This window comes from Podarcis filfolensis (assembly GCF_964270895.1).
Source record: "Podarcis filfolensis genome assembly, chromosome: W".
In the NCBI taxonomy this organism is placed as follows: domain Eukaryota; kingdom Metazoa; phylum Chordata; class Lepidosauria; order Squamata; family Lacertidae; genus Podarcis; species Podarcis filfolensis.
This window is the reverse complement of record NC_139619.1, coordinates 28,099,271-28,119,494: the sequence shown is the minus strand read 5'-3', so window position 1 is coordinate 28,119,494 and position 20,224 is coordinate 28,099,271. Positions and strand designations below refer to the sequence as shown.

General features: G+C 47.8%; 1 long non-coding RNA gene across 1 annotated transcript in view; it reads right to left on the bottom strand.

Annotated features, from left to right (window-relative positions):
• Positions 1-20,224, bottom strand: part of LOC310753875 — a 414,572-nt gene that overhangs the window by 128,774 nt on the left and 265,574 nt on the right. The window lies entirely within an intron of this gene.

The window sequence follows — 20,224 nt, the reverse complement described above, 5'->3', positions numbered from 1 at the left end:
GTGGGGGGCACATTGTGCTCCTTCTAGGGTAGTTTGTGTGAGGAGAATCAGAACTTACAGGGTTAAACAGTTCTGTGTGTCGTCTCTGCCTACTGAGGCGTGGTTTCTTTCACATGCAGGAATCTTTCTTTGTGTGTGAGTTACTTTTGCTTTTCGCTGATGAACCGGAAGGATGGCTGCTCGATCTCCCGGCTGATTTATTTTCCTATGCTGTACATGATTAAAGCCTTTTTAGATTAGCAAGAAGCTTGTGTGTGGAATATGATTTATTGCACCTACACAAGGCACACACCGCTGCTGAGAAACTCTGTTTAGAGCCAGGAAGAAGTCTTAAGGCTCAGAGGCACAGGGAAGTGTGCTGGACGCCACTCTAATCCACCTTTCGTCACTACAGCTCTCACCTGCAGCTCTTAGAAACTGTTTTATGGGCTAATAGCCATAAATAAATAGAATTTACAAAAAAAACCTGTCAGCCTGCAGCAGCAGCCACACCCCAGGAACGGCTTCAACTGGCGGGCTAACCAGGTGAGGGGAGTTGATGGGTCTCAAACCCTCAGTGAGTTAGGGGCTTCCCCTGCACGCGAAGATAGTGTCAGGTACTGCCTAGAGGAGGAGGAATGGTGGGAGGCTACAGCCAGGGAAGCATCAAAGTGGGAAGGACCTCATTCGGCAACTTCTCCCTCTAAGAAATGTTACTCTCAGGCAGATGCAGTCACTGTTAGGCCATTTGAACTTTGCTTGCCGAGTGGTTTCCCCTGGCCGCCTATTTTTGCGGCCACCTCACGAGGTTGTCAGCAGGCTTGCGGTCACCCCATCACAGGGTTCGCCTATCCAAAGAGGTAAAATCCGATCTGGAAGTCTGGCTGAAGTTCTTGGAAAGGTATAATGGAATTTCCTTGTGGCAGGATAACATGTCCCTACAAGTAGACTTCCAGGTGCACTCAGATGCATCAGGTTCTCTAGGGTTCGGTGTTTATTTCAGCGGGCAATGGTGTGCCCAGCGCTGGCCCACAGCTTGGCAGGGGGGTCCCATTACCAGAGACTTAACCTTCTTGGAATTCTTCCCGATTGTAGTGGCAGTGCACTTGTGGTCAAAGGAATTCAGTAACCATAGGGTATGCTTTCACACTGACAAACAGGCAGTAGTATCGGTCCTATCCAAGCAAGCCTCACGGTCACCAAGGGTGGGGGTCCTTCTACGTTCCTTTGTCCTCTTGTGCTTAGAGCTCAATATCCACTTTTCCGCCAAATTTGTGCCTGGTGTTAACAATAACATCGCGGATGCCTTATCTAGTTTTCAGATGGACCACTTCCGCTCGTTAGCACCGGACGCGCATCAGCTGCCGCAGCCATTCCCAGAACACCAGTGATGCAGGGAGTATTAGCCTCAGTGGCGCGTTCCAACTTAAGATCTTACAAGAAAGCTTGGTTAGATTTCCTAAGATTTTGCAATAACTCCAACGCCACCAGAATCAATCCCCCCCCCGCCAAGTCCGAGGTTCTTTCCTACTTAGTGCACCTGAGACATCTGGGCCACGCTGCTAAAACCCTTAACATGCGGCGGCGATATCATTCTTCTGCAAGGCAGCTTATTCTTCTGACCCATGTGCGGACTTTGTAGTGCGAAAGGCTTTGGAGGGCTGGCGTAGGCTGCAGCCTCCCAGTTGTGATAAGAGGAAACCCATATCGTTTGACATCCTTTACCAGATCCACAAAAAGTTGAGAACTGTATGCTGGTCAAAGTACGAGGCCCGCTTATTCTCAGCGGCATATTCCGTTGCCTTTTTCAGTGCACTTCGCATTGGGGAGGTGGTATGCGAGGGTGGCCCACACTCCTCTTCCCGGGGTTTACTGTTGAGTGATGTCACGCTATAACGGGAGGATTTAGTCTTGCGGATTCGTAGCTCCAAAACAGACCAGTACTGGAGGGGGGCTTTAATTCGACTCTTAGCGAGCAAAAAATCGGGCCCATGCCCGGTTAAGGACACTAGACGCTTCTTGTTTATGAGATCTAATATCGCAGGGCCACTCTTGATCCATGCCGATGGCTCACTCCTGACACGGCACTAGTTCACCCGCGTAAGCATTTAACAATTGCAGCATGCGGCCTGCCCCCCGCGGATTTCGTGGCGAACTCATTTCGTATTGGGGTGGCCACTACGGCAGTGCACCTGGGCCTATCTGCTGAGAGGATAAAAGACTTAGGCCGCTGGAAGTCGGATGCGTATAACCGTTATGTTAGAAAAAAATTATGACTGCTTACCTGTCAGGGATGATTGGTGAATGCTAGAAGAGATAAGAGTCTGGGAATCCATCCATATTTACAAGATTTATTGGTTTCTTCTTGCTATTTACTTGGAGCTCTGAGAGTCAGCCTGCATCATGGTGAGTCAGTTGCAGAGACTGAAGAAGCTTTCGTTTTCTTCCAGCAGAGCCACTTCCTGAACCCAACCCCCTTCCTTCCTCTGTTACGAGAGTGGCTGGGCCCCGGAAGTTGCTCCCCCCTCTCTGATTCATTGCTTCCTGACAGCCCTTTGTCACCCCCCTCATCTGAGGAAGTACAGCTGCTAAGTAACGGAGGCTTATCTCTATAAGTCCCCATTCTCTCCCCCTTCTCTGCCTCCAATTCCCTGACATCCACCCCCTCCCCAAAGGCCCCCCTCTCCTCCTCAGGAGAGACGGCTGTTTCCGTTTCACCCATATCGGGAGTCGTGGGAGGGAAACCTAGGAAAATCTCATCATCATCTTCTGTATCCTCAAACACATCCCTCCAGCCCTCCCACAAACCCGCAGTTTCCCGGCGACCCTTGAGATGTCCTTTCCCCCGGCCATTTCCACCGACTTCTTCCTGCCCCGCCCCTCATCGTCCGATGGTGGGAAACCCTCGAAGTCCTCTTTGTCATCCATCGGCCCAAACACATGTTTAAAGAACTTACCCGGGCTTTTGGTTTGTCGGGAAATAAATCGTGGAACTCCTCCACCAGATACTCCTCAGTGATGCAACCTTCCGGAACCCATGTGTTTTCTAAACTGGGCGCCCCTTCCCAAGCCACTAGATACTCTAGTTGCTCCCTGTTCCAACGAGAGTCCAGTATTTCAGTCACCTCGTTGCATTGCTCCCTTTCCTCTATTTCGGGCGGTGGAACCTCCCCTTCCCCTCTACCCTGCCGGATGCCCCCTTCCCTGTAAGGCGACAGCAGTGACCTGTGGAAGACGGGATGAATCCTCATGCTCTCCGGCAGCCTTAACTTAAATGCCACTGGATTGATCTGCTGTAGGACCTCGAAGGGCTCCACCCTTTGGGGTTTGAGTTTCTTGCACCCCCCTTTCCAGGGCAACCCTTGCGTGGACAACCACACTCTGTCCCCAACCCGGATGACCTCCCCTGGTCTCCGATGCTTGTCTGCCTCCCTTTTGTATACTTCTTTGGCCGTTTCCAAGTTCAACTGGAGCTGTTGGTGAATCGCCTCCATTTCCTCCGCAAACCGTTCTGCGGCAGGCACACTCCACGACTCCTCCCCCCTTCCCGGGAAAGCCCTAGGGTGACACCCGTGATTGGCGAAGAAAGGAGTCATCCCTGTGGATAAGTTCTCCGCGTTATTGTAAGCAAACTCCGCCAGTGCTAATTTGTCCACCAAGTCATTCTGTCTCTGACTGACATAACACCGCAAATACTGTTGCAAGACAGCATTTGCTCTCTCCGCCTGCCCATTGGTTTTGGGGTGCCTCGCTGTCGTGAAGCTCACCTCTACTTGCAGCAAGCTCATGAGCTTGCGCCAAAACAGTGAGGTGAATTGGGTCCCCTTGTCCGAAATCACCTTAGAAGGGATCCCATGCAACCTAAACACATGCTCTACGAACAGCTTGGCTGTTTCCTCCACCGTCACTGCATGTGAACACGCCACAAATTGACACATCTTGGTTAGGAGATCCACCACCACCATAACTGCTGTTTTCCTCTTAGACCTGGGCAGGTCAGTAATGAAATCTACCGATACCACCTCCCATGGCCTCCCTGGTGTGGGCAAAGGCTCCAATAACCCTGCTGGAGCAGCCCTCTCCCCTTTGGCCCTCTGGCAGGTGTCACACCCTCTTACATATTCCCTCACGTCCTCCCTCACTTTAGGCCACCAAAATTCCCTAGTAACCAACAACATGGTTTTGTGTTGCCCAAAATGTCCTGCCGTGGAGCTGTCGTGAAGTTGCTTGAGAACTCTGGCCCTTAGGGATTCCCCTGGAATATACAATGCCCCCCGATAGAACAGAAGCCCCCCTTTTTCCTCGAAACCTCCCTCAGCTCCCCCCCTTCCCTTAGCTCGTCCATCTTCCGCCGTGCAAAGGCATCGTCTCTGATCAATTGCATCAGTTCATCGTCCTTCACCAATTCCCCCCCACAAGTCCACCTTTCCTCAGGAAACATGAGCCTGGCTACAGGAGGTCCTTCTTCCGCCAGGTACTCTGGTTTGCGAGATAGCGCATCCGCCCTTGCGTTCTGCTCCCCTGGCATGTACTGAATCCTAAAGTTGAAGTTGGCAAAAAACTCCGCCCAGCGTATCTGCCTTTGGCACAGTACACGTGCCATACGCCAGTACTCCAGGTTCTTGTGATCCGTGCACACCTGTATCTGGTGCCTCGCACCAATCAGGAAGTGTCTCCATTGCTTGAACACAGCTACAATAGCAAGCAATTCTTTGTCGTAAATACTGTAGTTTAGCTCCGACTTCTTCAGCTTCCGGGAGAAAAAGGCACACGGCTGCCAATCCCCCTTGCCATCTTGCTGCATCAGGACCGCTCCGATGGCCCAGTCCAACGCATCAGTTTCCACCCGCAGTGGCAGGTCGGGGTTGACGTGCAGTAGCTGCTCCTCGGATGCAAAAACCTTTTTAAGCCTCTCAAATCCATCTTGTGCTGCTTCAGTCCACATAAACTTCTTCTTCGCACTAAGACAGTCCGTTATGGGCGCTGTCAACTGCGCAAAGTTTTTGATGAACTTCCTGTAGAAGTTGCTGAAACCCAGGAACCGTTGAACATCCTTCCTGGTCTTAGGGCTTTTCCATTCCACCACAGCCTTCACCTTCTCAGGATCCATCGCCAGGCCCTTATCCGACAACCTGTAACCCAGGAACTCGACCTCCTTCGTGTGGAACTGGCACTTCTCCACCTTCACCCACAGGCGATGCTCCTTTAGCTTACTCAGGACTTCACGCACGTCCTTCACGTGCTGCCTTTTGTTGTCAGAAAATACCAGAATATCATCCAAAAAAACAAACGCAGTTACGATACAGCAGTGGCCCCAGCACGTGGTGCATGAAAGCCTGGAAGCATGGGCTTCCACATTGCAAGCTGAAAGGCATGACGAGATATTCGAACGCCCCCAGCGGGGTAAACATGGTGGTTTTCCACTCGTCGCCCTCTTGCACCCTGATGAGATTGCACGCCCCCCGGAGGTCCAGCTTAGTAAAAAAATTTCCCTTCCGCACTCTTGCCAAAACGTCGTCGATTCTCGGCATGGGGAAGGCCACGGGTTCCATCAAGGAGTTGAGAACGCGAAAGTCCACGACCAGCCTCTTCTCACTCGTCACTTTCTTGTCCACAAAGAACACCGGGCTGCCACCCACAGCTTTGGATTCCCTGATGAATCCCCTTTTTGTTCTCCAAACAGTGCGCCGACCTGAAAAGTCAGGGACTGCTGGTGCCAGGAAACCACCGGATTCTGCAAGGCCAACCAACTCATACCCAGAATAATGGGCGGACCAGCCAACGTGGCTACGTGGAAAGCAATGGTCTCAGAGTGCGTGGAAATCCGCATCCTCATGGCAGGAGTCTGATGGGTCACTTCCCCTCCCAAAAGTTCCCTTCCATCAATAGTGGTCACTTGCAGAGGAAAATCCAAAGGCCGAAGGTGCAATTGGTGCTGCGCAGCAAAGTCCCTGAGAGGGGGCAATGACAATAAAGATATTATTATTATTATTATTATTATTATTATTATTATTATTATTATTATGTTTTTGTCAATAAAGTCTTTCAACTCCCGCAACTCTTGATCAGACATGGAATACAGCTTCCCCACCAGCAGCTTGGCCCCCAGGACCAGGTTAATCTGGCAATCATATGGCCGGTGCGGCGGTAACGTGTTGGCCTCCCTCTCACTGAACACTTCCTCCAAGTCTCGGTATTGTGGAGATTCCGCCTTTCCTTCCCATGCACGTTGCTGCCATCTTGGCCCCCCGACTTGAGGTTCCCCTACTCCCAGGCAGTTCTCCAAACAGTGCGCCGACCTGAAAGTCAGGGACCGCTGGTGCCAGGAAACCAAAGGTGCAATTGGTGCTGCGCAGCAAAGTCCCTGCTGAAGAAATTGGCACTGGCTCCTGAGCCCACTAGGGCGTGGACCTCCATTGCGTGGCCATTTGGGAGCTCCAGCAACACCCTCACCACTATGCCCGGTTTGGGGTGCCCTGGTCGGGGCTCTTCGCTGCTGCTGCTGCCTGGCTGTTGCCCCGGTTCACCACCAGCCAGGCCCTCCTGTTTCCCTGCACCTGGGGCACTTCCTCTTCTCCCTGTGGTGTAGCCCCCACCATTCCCTGCCAGTTACGATGCTCCGGACACACTCTGGCAAAGTGTCCTGGCTTCTGGCATAAAAAACATTTCTTGGCAGCCTGCCAGTCTTTTCCCTCCTTTTTACTCTGCAGTTGGGCTTTTGAATGTTCCCACGCGTGGGCTGAGTCAATTTCCATGGGCTCTGGCTGACTCTGACCTTCAGTAGCCTCTGCCAGCATCTCAAGAATGCGATCTCCATGGAAACGCCGCCCTCTGCTCTGCCTTCTCTCCAGCAAACGGGCTTCCTGTCTGAGACCCACTGCTAAGGCAGCTTTGGTTAGCGCGTCCATATCTTGGGGTCGAGGCCCTCTGGCAAGCTCATCTTTCACTTCAGAATTCAGCCCAGCCTTAAACAGAGCCTGCACTGGTTCTGAACTCAAATCCCACCCCAGCTTGTGGACCAGCATTGCGAACTGGGACCAGTAACTGTGCACAGTCAAATTGCCTTGCTTCAAAGCCAAGAGCTCCTGCTGAGTCATATCAACTTGACTCTCGTGTAAACATGACGTCCATTGCCTCAAAGAACTTTGCCAAGTCCCGAAGAGCATCGTTATTAGCTGCTATCAGTGGCCTCACCCAATCTCTAGCCAGGCCCGATTAGTGGCTAATTAGAAAAGCAACTTTCTGCACATCGTTAGCAAAATCAGCCCCCTGCAGTTCTAGGGCATATTTCATCTCCTTTTTAAATCTCAAATATTCTTGAGAATCCCCGTTAAATTTACCCACCAGCGTAGGCATCTTTCTTCCCAGCAGGTTCCCTCTTGCTTCTCTTTGATGCGCTCAACTCTCTTCCAATCTGATACGCAGCTTCTCCGCCCGAGACTCCAGACCGGCGTTGCATTGCTGTAAATCAGCCAACTGCTTCTCCATTGCTCTTATCTGCTCTCTCCTACTAGCTCCCGGCATAAGAGTCTCTGCAAGCTGTCAGGGGTGATTGCTGAGTGCTAGAAGAGATAAGAGTCCGGGAATCCAGCCATATTTACAAGATTTATTGGTTTCTTCTTGCTATTTACATGGAGCTCTGAGAGTCAGCCTGCATCATGGTGAGTCAGTTGCAGAGACTGAAGAAGCTTTCGTTTTCTTCCAGCAGAGCCACTTCCTGAACCCAACTCCCTTCCTTCCTCTGTTACGAGAGTGGCTGGGCCCTGGAAGCTGCTCCCCCCTCTCTGATTCATTGCTTCCTGACAGCCCTTCGTCACCCTCCTCGTCCGATGAAGTACAGCTGCTAAGTAACGGAGGCTTATCTCTATAAGTCCCCATTCTCTCCCCCTTCTCTGCCTCCAATTCCCTGACATTACCTTGGGTTACCTGACCTTGGCCTGTCGTTTCAATTCTCTTACAGGAAATATGAGGGCTCGCATCTGGATAATCGGGCACAGCATTGTGCATTGGGCCAGGGCCCGCACAATCAATACCGGTCTCGGGCCACACCTCAACTTACCTTCAAACATCAATACATCCTGGATTTCCCGGAGGGGAATGCGCTGGGCTGAAATGTTGCCCGCAGTAAGGGCCAGAGCAGCAGTGGAGGGCCCCCCAGATGCTTTAGTAATTCAATTAGGCAAAAACGATTTAGCATATCGAAAGGCAGTCGATTTGATGTGGCATATTTTGGGGGACTTTGAGGAGCTGAAGGCTTCTTACCCAGACATCATCATTCTTTGGGCCTCATTGATGGAGAGGCGGGTTTGGAGAGATAGCCGGTGCCCAATAGCCATAAATAGGGCTAGGAAAGCCTTGGATCGGGCTGTGGTGCGTAGAGTGGCAGCCCTGGGTGGGCGGGTCATTGACCACCCTGGCATACGTTTCAACAATGAGGCCCTCTACCGGTTTGATGGCGTGCATCTTTCGGATGCAGGAAATGACATTTGGCTGACTGATATAGCAAAGGGGATCAGGGATTGGTTGCAGGTATGAGGGTATTGGCGGCGAGCGGTTGCTCGAGTAGCGGTTAGGCATTGGTAAGGAGGGGTTAAGAGGATGGGGGGGGGGGAGGAAACGCCATCACCTCCCTCCAAAAGCTAAGGGTAGTCCGATAAAGGATTCCGGGGGGGGCGTGGCCTTGTCCGAAGCCTATGGAGGTGTGGGCCTAAGGCATGCCCCTGAGTGGTGACCTGGGGGAGCTCTAAGTTGACGTGCCTCAGCAGGACTCCCCCTTATGGTGTTAACCCTTGCCGGTCTTCATGCAATCGGGCTGGAGCCGGCTAGTCGATAGGACCAATCCCTAAGCCAATACCTCTCATTCCTGAAATCAATAAAGTTGTGGCCTAATTCGCCCATTAACCTTAATACTTGGTGTCCTGTGTCTTTATTTCTCCCTGGTGGGAGGCGGGAACTCGCCACGCAATAAGCCCAGAGCAGGTAGGCCTTTTTACTCCCAGGGAAATGACCAGCAATTTCATGCCAAATGCAGCAGAGGGGAGAAGCACAGGAGCTGCTATGAAACAGGCGATCCTCAAATCACAGCTGTTTGATACAGGGATGGAATCAATCCTTTTGCTTCAGTAAAAACCTCAAGGGTCGTCGGTTGTGGTTAAATGAACTGGATGGTGTTACGAAGGATCTCAAAATGAAACACTGTTTTTCGATTTGAAAACTGTTGAATGATCTTTACCAATCCTGGGAACAGTACACTGCAGTGGTGGGCAGTTCCACAGACCCTCCTCCTCTGCTCAAAATGCATACAGACCCATCTTTGCATGGGGAAGATCCAGACAAAAGGAGTCTGTTTTCACAGTACCCGCGGAGGGGTTTACACAGCTCCATCCTCTTGCCTCCCCCGTCCCCCAATCACTGTTTCACTCTGGAAGGTGTCTCAGACCTGGCTGGAGCAGCCACAAATGACAGGCAAAGAGACAAGGTCGTGCCCAGATTCAGGCTTCCTCATGGTCGTGTGGAATCTGTACACGTTTCTGTTGGCTCTTTCACTAGTGATTTATCTGTACAGGATCGGACTTCATTTCAGCCAACAACATCCTTCCTCTTCCTCCTCCCTCTCCCTCTTGCCTGACAGCATACTAGAGTTCATATGAATTTCAAAGCATGCTTTTAGAACTTGTATGCTTAGCTTTAAACTCCACAAAATGAGCCTATGGCTAGGATGCTATTTATCAAAGTCTGTGTCCATTAAAATATGTTCAGATACAAGTATGCTTTCCCCCTTGTTATACAATTATTATTTTTAAAATTGCATTTAACTATTTACTATTTAAACAGCTTATACACCACTTTACTATAATCATCTCTGAAGTGACATATGAGAAATACATTGCAGAAAAAGTTAACATTGATGACATCAGACTTCCATTAAAAAGATCTGCTGGAATAAAAAAAGGATTCGGTAGGTGCTGGGTGCTCAACAGGGAGGGGGGTCCTGCCTGATGCTCTCAACTGACAAGATGTAGGTGTGGTTGAATCAAATGGGAACAGTGACCACAGTGCTATCAAATTCAACATACACAGTATGTAAGTGGACAATTGCGAAGGAAATCCAGAACAGTCACATTTGACTTCAAAAGAGGAGACTTCCTCAAAATGAGGGATTGGGTAAAAAGGAAGTTGAAGGGGAAAAGTCAAGGATGGTGAGCTCTTCTGTGCTCCAGAGGGCCTCTTGTTCTGAGCACTGCAGAGGGAGGCAAACATGTCCTTCCTGGGGGCTGGTCCCTCCCCGCCCTGTTCCTGTTCCAGCTGCAGCTGCCTCCTTTTGGGGCATGGCTCACCTTGCCTGCTCCTGTTCTCCTCCAACACAGACAACCTTACTTGTCTCAGCCATCCATGCAGACTGTTTAGGGGGGCTTGAGAGTGTGTGAGCAGACTTTGTAATGGGAGGAGGCAGGCCTTGCAGAGAAGGAATGCTGGGGGCAGGCGTTCAAACTCAGCCCTGAAGCTCACTGGGTGATCATGGGCCAGGCAATCACTCTCATCCTAACCTACCTCAAAGGGTTGTTGTGAGGATAAAATGGGGGGGGGAGAGAATACTGCACACCAACTTGACCTTGCAGGAAATGGGGGCTATAAATGTAATTGTGTTATTTGTACCCCACCCACCTCATTGGGTTCCCCCAGCCTCTCTGAGCGGCTTCCAACACACATAAAAACACAATAAAACAACAAACATTAGAAGCCTCCCTATAAAGGGCTGCCTTCCAGAGGTTTTATAGTTGCTCATCTCCTTGTCACCTGTAGGGAGGGCATTCCACAGAGAGGCTCCCACCACCGAGAAGGCCCTGTGAGGAGAACCTGAGCTTACAGGGTTAAACAGCTCAGAGTTCTGCCTACTGTGGGGTGGAGAGAGACTCTGCATCACTTCTGAGAGTCTCAGTTCTTTGTTCTGTTCTAGTTTCACTTTTGTCCGGGACAGACACAGTTTGTACAATGTTCCGTGATAATGGTTAGAATGCTGTAAATAAAGTGCTTTTAGTTTTAGTAACTCTGTGTGAGAGCCTGATTTATGCACACTGTTGCACAGAAGACAGAAGGCTTTATTCCTGACTGCTGTGTGACTCTGCTTTTGCTAAGAGGTTTGAAATGTATGCTGCCGCAGCAGAACCCTACCGGACCCTATGTCTCTGAGCAATAAATTATTACAGAGGCCCTCCCTCTGCCTGGTTCCCTGCAACTTCGCTTCTCACTGGGAGGGAACCACCAGAAGACCCTCGGAGGAGGGCTGAATGATGGGGGTGGAGATACTCCTTCAGTTATAGTGCGCTGGGCTTCCTGACCTAACATTTGCCTCGCTTAACATAATTAATTAATTAGTAAGTGAAGTTTCCATTTTCCATTCAAGCAGTACAGAAAGTAAGAAGGTGCAAAAAGGCATACTACTTCTAGAATTCCCAACTCCTGACATAAAACAGCACAAAGGTTGCCTTTTCTTGACCATCAATCAACTGTGCAAAGTTTCTACGCCACCCCCTATTGTGCTTAAATACAGCCCCATTGGTCAGCCCGGAAACTGAGGTCCAGCGCTGAGGGCCTACTGGTGGTTCCCTCATTGCGAGAAGCGAAGTTACAGGGAACCAGGCAGAGAGCTTCTTGGTAGGGGCGCCCGCCCTGTGGAACGCCCACCCACCAGATGTCAAAGAAATAAACAACTATATGACATTTAGAAGACATCTGAAGGCAGCCCTGTTTAGGGAAACTTTTAATGACTGATGTTTTAATGTATTTTTAATCTTTTGCTGGAAGCCGCCCAGAGTGGCTGGGGAAACCCAGCCAGATGGGCGAGGTAGAAATAATCACAAATTATTATTATTAAATTATTATATGCGTTAGAAACAGAATTTGCAGGAGCAGTCTTTTCTGGCAGTGCCAAATAAAGCTACTGATCCATTTCTAAGTCCTAAAATCCACAATTTCTCTGAATACCTGAAAAACCCAGTGGTGCAGGACCTCCTAGCATGGCATCTGCTGGGGAACATTTCCTAGCACTTGGCTGGGAGCTGCTGCAGCGCTATAGAGTCAGGAAAGGCTTTCTGTATATCAGTAAGTCCCAACAATTGAATATTAACCTTCAAAATCCTCTGTATCAATGTTTGTATTTGTATCCCATATGTTTTTAGCTATTTCACATGTCCATCAAGCATTAGAAAATGTCCCTTCATCTTCTTGACATTTCCAACAAACATTTGGCATATTTTCATATATTCTAAATAACTTCTCGGGAGTTAGATACCAGCAATATATATATATATATATATATATATATATATATATATATATATATATATAGTCTATTTTAAGTCATAACTCAATGTATATGTTAACCCTTTAGTCTACATATGTTACCACTATTCCAACTGTACAGTATAACCAAAAAAATGAAAAAATATTGCTCCTTTAATCATGCATTTTTTTAATCTGTTCCTCTTCCATTTAGGATTTCAACAACAGTTTGTACATTTTTGATATCACATGATGTGCACAATTGTATCTCAAAACCCGTCTTACACTCTTCCATATCCCAAGTCTTCATTTCCAACTAGAATCTCTCAATCAATCAATCAATCAATCATTTATTTGTATGCTGCCTTTCCAAATTTCAAACCATGTGCAAGGCAGCTTACAAAAAAATAAAATATTACATAACTGCAAACATAACAAAACTAGTCATAAACAATGAACAAAATATCAAAAAGTACACAACGAAATTGGAAAAAAATCCACATAAATAATAAGATTCCATGTAAATCATATAATCCAAACTAAAGAAATTAAAAATTAACATCAGCAACATCAAAAATCCCCCCTCCCCGGAAAAAGAAGCCATAAACAACACCCCAGCCCTCTTTTATTAAGTGTAAAAGAAAAAACCCTTGTTTTAATTTTACAATCTCCCCGTTTCCACTTTAAGAACTCTCGATAAGACTTCCTGGCGTGGTGCGCTCAGTGACGGGTTGAGGAAAGTGCTTTGCTGCAGTAAGAGTGCTCCCAGTCATGGGTACAGGATAAAAGGATGGGGAAGCGAGGGCGACACAAACCCTGAAGAGGTCTGAGAGGAGGTTCCAGACTGGAAAAAATAGATCCAAGCAGCGCACAAAGGGGTTTTCTGCCATTCCAGCACAAAAGTGGAGGAAGGTGGAAGAACCTCAGAGCAGAAAGATCGCACACCCGACCGTGAGACGCCCCTTAGACCCGAATGAGAAAGCACTAGGCTGCTCCAAACTAAAACTGTAAAATCAAGAGTACTCATGAAGGAAGATGGTAACAACGTTGGTTTAAATTAAAATAAAAGGAGTACGGACTAACTTAATATTATAAAAGACAGTAAAGCTAATTGAGAGAGGAGCTTCAGCGTTCTGAGACTTAGCAAGTTGTGGAAAATAAGCCTTGTAAAGAGGCGGAAAATAAAAACTGAGACATACCGAGTACCTGCTTCTACAGGGTGATGCTCTGTTGAGAGAGACAAGGAGCTGAAACAGCATGCAGCAGCAGCGGTGACAACAAAGCAGTGGCCATTGAGAAGGAGACCAGCGTAAAACAAAGGGGTGAGTGGGGGGGGAAAGAAGGAGGGGGAGGAACGTGGAGGATACAGTGGAGAAGAGAAGGAGTAGGAAAGATTTGAAGACCAGGCAACGGTGGGAAGATAAAGATAAAGATAAAGAAGTGAAAGGGAAGAAGAAGAGATATATGAAGGGAGAGAAAGAAGGAGGAAAAAGACGACAATAGGGAAGAAAGCAGCTGGCGAAAATGGAGCTGGGGGGGAGTGTGAGTCATCACCCTCAGAAGGGAAAAAAGACGGAAGAAGAATAGTGGCGGAAACAGTCACTGGAATAAAGAGAGGTTAGCAGAACAAAACAAGAAGGACCACCTCTCAAGTAAATTGGAAAATCTCACCATCTAGTGGCGGAAAATAAAATTACTCCCACAATTTAAAAAATTCTGCAAAGACACAGGTTTGAAACACAACCATAAAGAAAACTAACTACACATGAAAGGATAACTGAAATAGCAAGCTCAGCTTCTAGAAAATAAGTTCTTAAGATGGATTTTAAGTACTGCGAAGGAATTGTTCTCTGACAATTGCCAAAGTAAATAAAATAAAATATTCAACTAAATTTATATTAAAACTCTGATTAAAAAAAATAAATATTTGAGATGAACTGGTAACGACATAGTGAAAAACCACCAGAATCTTAACTGACTTTCAATCCCAACAGATGGAATAAAACGACTGAAATATAGAGTATAAACAGAACATTTTCAAAGTTTAGAAATATAATATTCTTGGACTGAAGTAAAGACATTTAGATCAGAACCAAAAGGAAGAAGACAAATATGGGTTCTAAAAAATACCAAACTACACTGACATCTGGGTCAGGACTACAAGTGAGAAGACAATCAACAGCCGAAACGGACCCCAATGCTGACATAAAAGACCTTATAATGGGGATGGAAAAGAGCTTGAATGATAAGCTGGACATATTAGCTGGCAACATCCAACAAAACTCAAAGCTAATAATAGACTTAACAACACAAATAAGCGACCTCTCACTTAAAAATAAAGAACTGGATAAATCTGTACAAGAACTCAAGAGTAAAACCACCAAACAATAGGAAATGACGAAGAAATTGGAAAATGAAAATAAGGACATTAAAAAATCACAAGGTTTAATGAAGGAAGAAATAAACGACTTAAAGAGAGCCCATGAAGAGATACTCGATGATATATCATTGATGGAAATGCGTCAGAAGGAGATGGTTCTCCGTGTCCGAGGCGTCCCACAAACTCATGATTAGCAAATTCAAGAGAAATTATCACAGGAGATTGCAAACTGGTTGGGAGTAGAAGTAGAAGAGATGCTAATGGATATCGATAAAATTTTCAGGATCAAATCAGAAAGATCAGACACTTATAAAGGGCCAGGAGATTGTTTAATTTTTTTCAATTCAAGACTCTAAAGGACAAAATATTACAGCAAAAGGGCCAAGTGAAGCTAATAATAGATGACAGACCTATCAAAATATTTAAGGAAATCCCAAAAAGAATTTTGAGAAAAAGGCAGAACTATAAGACAGTAACAGAAGCACTCAAGAAGAATTTGATTAGATTCTAGTGGGAATTTCCTGAGGGTATCACATTTACATATTAGGACAGAAGAAAAACTTTTAGATCAGTGGACGAGTTGGAAAAATTCTGGAGGAAGTACAAAAAAGAACTAACTGGAGATTCAACATTGGAGCGAGAAGAAACAATGCAGACACCACAAGAAGTATAGAGAGACAAGCGGGTATTAAGGGGGGGGAGAGAGAGACTGGAAAAAAATATAATATCAAAATCCACAAACTTCTGAGTTTTCTTTTCTTTTTCTTTTCTTTTTTATTTACTCAATGAAACCATTGGAATAAAAATAAAAATAAAAATAAAAATAAAATTTTTTATTTATATCCTGCCCTCCCCAGCCGAAGCCGGGCTCAGGGCAGCTAACAACAATAAAACAGTACAAAAATGCAACACAACACAACACAACACTCTAAAATCATTCATTATAAAATTAATTCAAATCAAGCCACTGGCAACCATGGGGCCAGAGCTCCGCGAACATTGCCGAGGGAGGGAGTCAGGCTGTGCCCTGGCCAAAGGCCTGGTGGAACAGCTCTGTCTTGCAGGCCTTGTGGAAAGATGTCAAGTCCCGCAGGGCCCTAGTCTCTTGTGACAGAGTGTTCCACCAGATCGGAGCCACAGCCAAAAAACCCCTGGCTCTAGTTGAGGCCACCCTAACTTCTCTGTGGCCTGGGACCTTCAAGATGTTTTTATTTGAAGACCGTAAGTTCCTCTGTGGGACATACCAGGAGAGGCGGTCCCGTAGGTACGAGGGTCCTAGGCCGTATAGGGCTTTAAAGGTTAAAACCAGCACCTTAAACCTGATCCTGTACTCCACCGGGAGCCAGTGCAGCTGGTATAGCACCGGGTGAATGTGATCTCGCAGCGAAGACCCCGTAAGGAGTCTCGCTGCAGCATTCTGCACCCGCTGGAGTTTCTGGGTCAGTCTCAAGGGCAGCCCCACGTAGAGCGAGTTACAATAATCCAGTCTGGAGGTGACCGTCGCGTGGATCACAGTGGCTAGGTCAGGGCGAGAGAGGTAAGGAGCCAACTGCTTAGCTTGGCGGAGATGGAAAAATGCCGCCTTTGTTATAGCTGCAATCTGCGCCTCCATGGAAAGGAAAGTGTCAAAGATTACACCCAAACTCTTAACGGTCGGTGCTGGCACTAATTGCGCCCCTGCAAGAGATGGGAGTTGCCCCCCCAATCCCATATCGTCCCGTCCCAGCCACAGGACCTCTGTCTTCGAAGGATTTAGCTTCAACCAGCTCCCACGTAACCATCCAGCCACAGCTTCCAAACATCTGGTCAGTGTGTCTGGGGCTGAGTCAGGATGGCCATCCATCAACAGATAGAGTTGGGTGTCATCAGCATACTGATGGCAACCCAGCCCAAAACTCCGGACAAGCTGGGCAAGGGGGCGCATAAAGATGTTGAAAAGCATCAGGGAGAGTATCGCACCCTGAGGTACTCCACACACCAAGGAGTGGCGCGATGACAATTCCCCCCCAAGCGCCACCCTCTGTCCCCGACCAGAGAGAAACGAGCGCAGCCATTGAAGGACTGTGCCCTGGATCCCCACGTCGGCAAGGCGGTGGTCCAGGAGTTCGTGATCGACCATGTCGAAAGCTGCTGACAGATCTAGAAGAATCAGCAGCCCCGACCCGCCTCGATCCAGCTGTCTACGATGATCATCTGTTAGGGCAACGAGAGCCGTCTCGGTCCCATGACCAGCGCGGAAGCCGGACTGGAATGGATCCAGAGCCGATGTTTCATCCAGAAACCCACCAAACTGTTCAGCAACCGCTCTCTCAATCACCTTACCCAGGAACGGAAGATTCGAAACCGGGCGGTAATTGGATAGATCTAAATTATCTAATGATGTTTTCTTTAAGAGCGGGCGCACCACTGCCTCCTTCAGTTCCCCTGGGAATGTCCCCGTGCCAAGGGACAAATTGATGATATCCCCCTGGAGGGCCCGCACCTCGTCTGGACACGCTCTAATCAGCCAAGACGGGCACGGGTCGAGAGGACAGGTGGTGGGCTTTCCAGCTCGGAGGAGTCTGTCCACATCGGCTGGGGATATCCAGTCGAAGTGGTCGAATACTGGACCCGAGGACAGTCGAGGGGCCTCCAGTTCCTTTATTGCATCCAAATTGGCAGGGAGGTCATGGCGGAGCAACAAGACCTTCTCTGCAAAAAAGCTCGCAAATGCCTCACAGCTGTGTGTCAAATTGTTATTTAAATTTGGCTGTCCCTCAAGGGACGTTAAAGACCTAATTATACTAAATAATTGCGCTGGGTGAGAGCTAGTGGATGCAATGGAGGCCGAGAAGTAAGACTTCTTAGCAGCCTTCACCGCCATCTCGTATGTTTTCATAAAAGCCCTATAAGATGTTATTGAAGCTCCGTCGCGGGCACCCTGCCATACTCGCTCTAGCCGTCTGAGGTCCCGCTTCATTTTCCGGAGCTCCTTGGTAAACCAGGGAGCCTGGTTTCTGCGGGGTCGCAGAGGGCGCTTAGGTGCGATCTCATCGATGGCTGCCAGGAGCTGGATATTCCAGCCCTCAACAAGCTCAGTCAATGAGTCGCCAGGGGGAGCAAGGTCCCGCAAGGCTTGGCGGAATCTATCAGGGTCCATCAGCCTCTGCGGGCGAGCCCAAATCGGCTCGCCACCTAAGCAGGGTGGGGGTGGAAAATCAATCCTGGCTTTCAGAGCGTAGTGATCAGACCATGGCACCTTCATCGAAGGAGACATGATCACATCTATACCTACGCCAAAGATCAAATCCAGCGTGTGGCCTGCTTGATGTGTGGGGCCCGAAACAAACTGGGAGAGCCCTAGTGTCGCCATGGAAGACACCAGGTCCAGAGCCTGTGAGGAGGGAGTGGCATCAGCATGGATGTTGAAGTCCCCCAATACCAATAGGTTAGGGAACTCCAAGGCCCAGCCGGGCACCGCCTCCAGGAGGCCTGACAGGGTGGCTGCTGGTGCGCTAGGTGGCCGGTACACCAGCCAGACAGCCAAGCTCACCTTGGAGCCCCACACTAGGCCAACACATTCAATGCCGGGGATCGATGGCGATGGTAGAGTCCTGAAAGGAGAATCTTCCCGGATTAATAATGCCACCCCTCCGTCCCGGCCCACAGTCCGTGACTGGTGGAGGACGGAGAAACCCGGGGGCGCCATCTCTCGTAAGGTAACTGTTTCCCCTTCGCGCACCCAGGTCTCTGTCACACAAGCCAGGTTGACCCCCTGCGAGGTAAAGAAATCTCTCAGGGTGGCGGTTTTGTTGCCTATAGACCTGGCATTGCACAACACCAGTGACGGAGGTGAGTAATCCTTGCTCACCCTACCCTCGTCCCTCGGGATGAGGCGCAGATTGGAAGGGGTACGAGCATATCCATATCTCAGAGAGCAAAAACTAGAACAAATAAGGAAAGAAATAGGAATAAATGAAAAATTATTAACAAAACAAAATTATTAACAAAACAACCAAAAATGGAATTAATTGAGAAGATTTATTGCCCAGATAAGCCTGGCGTCTGGCCCGCTCTTGCTGCCAGGCCTCTGCATTCCAAAGTCCACATACCGATGCTCTGAGCAAAATAGCAGAGTTTGCAGCGTTCAGAGAAAGCTGCTGTCTTCTGTGCTTCCGTGTGCTTAAAACAGAGTCCCACACAGGGTTCTAATAACTATAAGCAGCTTTATTTACAGCAGATTCTATCCATTGTCTAACACAGCACGCAGCATCGTGAAAACACGTCTGTTTCTCTCAAAAGCGAAAGTAGAGAGAACAAAGGGCTGAGACTCTCGGAAGTGACGCAGAGTCTCTCCCCACCCTACAGTAGGCAGGACGTACACTCTGAGCTGTTTAACCCTGTAAGCTCAGGTTCTCCTCACATTAATAAACCAAAAACTAAAAATATTACAAACCCAGGCTTCAGCAATATTAAATAGTGAAATAGAGGATAATATTAAATGGATGAAACAAAGGTCGTTCGAATTTGCAAATAAACCCAGAAAGATGCTAGCCTGGCAATTGAAAAAGAGACAAAAGGAAAAAATAATTGATAAAATAGTGGAAGAAGGGAGAACTTTAGATAATCCCAAGGAAGTTAATAAGTGCTTTATAAAATATTATAATAAGCTATATAAAGCAGGAAATGAGACAGAGGATGAAATAAAAGAGTATTTATGTGGAAAGGCTATACCTAAAATTAAGAAAGAAAAGATTCAAGACCCAAACTCCCCAATAACCACGACAGAGCTACATCAAGCGATAATTAAGATGAAATTGGGAAAATCCCCAGGTCCGGACGGTCTTACCGCAATACATTACAAAAAATTAGAAGAACCACTATTATCACCTATGAAGATACTTTTAAATAGAATACTAGAAGACGGGAAGATTCCCAATACCTGGAAGCAGGCTCACATAGTAGTAATCCCGAAACAAGGACAAAATAAAGAGTTCATAACCAATTATAGACCAATATCATTACTAAATAATGATTACAAGATTTATGCACAAATATTGGCAACAAGATTAAAGACAGTTTTGCAGGATTGTATAAACAAAGAGCAGGCAGGGTTCTTGCCGGGCAGGAAAATGACTGATAATATAAGAACAGTGATCGATATGATCGAGTATTTAGACATGAAACCGAGTAAGAAGGTAGCCTTTGTATTTGTGGACGCGGAAAAGGCATTTGACAAAGTTTCATGGAAATTTCTAAAAATATTATTAGACCAGATGAACATGGGAGACCAACTTATAAGAGGGTTAAAAGCAATCTATGAACAACAAGAAGCAAATATAATAATAAATAATGATATGACTCAAGCAGCAGCTTGAGGGCCTCCATCAAGGCCTCCAGGACACTGCTGCTGCTGCTCTGGTGAGTGCTGGGTGGACCGCCCCCTTTCCTGCCAACTCCATCTGGCCTAGGGGGCGGGGCCTGCACTCACCACCACAGCTTGAGGGCCTCCATCAAGGCCTCCAGGACACTGCTGCTGCTCTCGTGAGTGCTGGGTGGACCACTCCCTTTCCTGCCAACTCCATCCGGCCTAGGGGGCGGAGC